This window comes from Gadus chalcogrammus, chromosome 5 (genome assembly GCF_026213295.1).
Source record: "Gadus chalcogrammus isolate NIFS_2021 chromosome 5, NIFS_Gcha_1.0, whole genome shotgun sequence".
NCBI lineage: Eukaryota > Metazoa > Chordata > Actinopteri > Gadiformes > Gadidae > Gadus > Gadus chalcogrammus.
In genome coordinates, this window is record NC_079416.1 from 11865753 (window position 1) to 11868252 (window position 2500).

Below are 2500 nucleotides of genomic sequence, written 5' to 3' on the forward strand. Positions count from 1 at the left end.
GCTCTCACCACTCTCTCTCCAACTCTCACCATTAGTTTTTTTTTGCACCATTCTTTCGAAGCCCTTTTGAAGTGATCTGTTTTTCTGTTTTATTAGCAAACCCACTGTCTGTTGAGGAGCCCATCTGCTCAAAGACATATTGATTTGAGAAACCCTGCTGAGATACATATCCAACCTCCGTTTCCTTTTTAATGGAGCCACCCGCTATTCATCACTCTGTGCAGCCATGGCGAAGAATAGGAGAGCGCTATCGGGAACAGATAACCGCCTGAAGGAGGGAACAGGCTGGAGGAAGGTGCTTCACCACGCTTGCTGGCTTTGATGCTAACCTGGAGCAGACACTGACATAGAGTCAAGTCTACTACAGTCAGGCGTCACCTAACTCTACTCTCCTGATGCTGCTGATTCACTGTGCCTAATTGGCTGTATCCTAAGCCAATCAGATTGCTTTTTACATTCCATAATCACTATCTGCCTCAGTCATCTATTTGACTAAGGGATTGCTGATGCTAAATACTAGATGAACCTTAAAATAGGACTTAGGCAATTAGGCTAACGAAACGCCCAGAATTTATCAAAAGATGTAGCCACAAAAATAACCACGTGCTCACACGTCTGACCGCAGCCATTACGTAAGCGTACCAAAACATGACCTTCAGGATCAACCCAGCCTAATTCCCCCTCAGATGAAGTGCTGACTCAGGAGTTACAGTCGGATCGGCCCCCGTAAAGCTGTAATTGTGCGTGTCATATCCTGAGCCGCCGTGCCGATCCTTTCTAATTCCCCGACAGTTGGTCTTTTTTTCAGTTCCTGGTGGAACCAATAGGGTTGACTTAGTCACAGCGCTGCGTCGGGGAGTCTGCAGCAGAGTCTCTAAGCCCAGCTCTGACAAGTCCATTTATCTCACGAGTCAAGTCCGGGGACACGTGGCTCAGTTGGGCTCAGGGTTTATGGAAATCTCCCCCCCGCCCCCCGCCCCATCATTAGCTGTTAGGTGTTACGGTTCAAACCCGGGGAGCGGGTCAAGTCTGGAAAAAGATCAAGACTGGGGCCTTGATCTTTTTCTGAACCATGAGTCAAAAGTGCTCCTCTTGATTGCAGTAATTGACCGAATCCTACCGCTTTGCGATGAGCAGCCTGGATCCACCTTACATAGTGGTGTCTCCCGGCAGCATCGATTAGCCGCTACGAGCGCTCAGCGGCCTGCCTAACGCGCGGAACGAGGCGCCGTGACAAACGAGGGCTTATCTCGCGGAGGAAATGCGGGAGGCGTGAGGGTAAGAGACGATGGAGCAGCCGAGCGCGTCTGTCTGAGTCCCCCGGGGGGGGGGGGGGGAATGGGGCGGTGGCGGTGATCTGGCCTCCATGTTGCATCGCCTCTCCACACGGGGAAACGAGCGGGGGCGAGAGAGGAGCGGCGAGAGAGGCCTTCATTTGAAATCTATTCGGTTCCAGGTCCATTTGTCTAGATCGAGAGAGGCTCATTGTCAATAAGGGCCGTCGTTACGATGCGTTCTGCCCTCGTTTCCTGTATAAACTGTCGCATCGCGTTAGGATAACCGGGGAAGGGGTATCACGCAAATCACTCACGATCATGAGAGGAGGGGGTATAACCGAATCACTCACGATCATGAAACAGTACTTTATCTTTTAGTATCGTGTGAATGATGTGTGTGGAAAGATTGAGAGGGATGGAGAGAACACATAGCTCTGGAGAACGTGCCCATGAGCGTGAGCGACGCGTCGACGGAGTATGCTTTTTCTGCGAGAGATTGTACGCAGAAAAAGCATAAAATACGGGCGGAAGCGTCTCAATCTGTAACAGTGAAGGAAAATCAAACAAACCGGCTAACAATGGAGACGATTACACTAATGCCGTGATTTAAACCAAGGGATCATGGGGGGGGGGGGAAAGGCAGATGTGTGTTGTTTTTTGTTAAGCCTTTCGGTTAATCAAATGCAACAAAGGAGCAGATCAGTTACATTCAGCTCCGGGGCGGGACCATTGAAATGTATTATTATTCATGAAGGGCCCGACCTCCATCAGTCAGGGGTCCCAGGGCCCCGTAATAGGCCAATTGTACCGTAAATCTCCTTAGGGAGGCTAAATAAGTTTGCTTGCTCAACTAAGCAGACTGTACTTCGATGAGAACAAAGTTTTCATCTGGAAGCTTTTAACCCTTGGAGATGTGAAGCCCAAGACACAACGACGAGGACAGTGCGTTGGGGTCTCTTGATCTCAATTACTCAGTGTGTGTGTGTGTGTGTGTGTGTGTGTGTGTGTGTGTGTGTGTGTGTGTGTGTGTGTGTGTGTGTGTGTGTGTGTGTGTGTGTGTGTGTGTGTGTGTGTGTGTGTGTGTGCCAGAGACAGGGGAAGAGAGAAAGAGAGAGAGAGGGAGAGTAAGCAACAGAGAGAAAGCGAAATTAAAATAAGACAGCTGAATGTTCTCTCTTGTAGGTTATGTTTGTGTGTGTGTGTGTGAGAGTGTGCGCCTGTGT

General features: G+C 49.6%; 1 protein-coding gene across 1 annotated transcript in view; it reads right to left on the reverse strand.

Annotated features, from left to right (window-relative positions):
* LOC130382113 (ryanodine receptor 3-like) overlaps positions 1 to 2500 on the reverse strand; it is a 111008-nt gene that overhangs the window by 101916 nt on the left and 6592 nt on the right. The window lies entirely within an intron of this gene.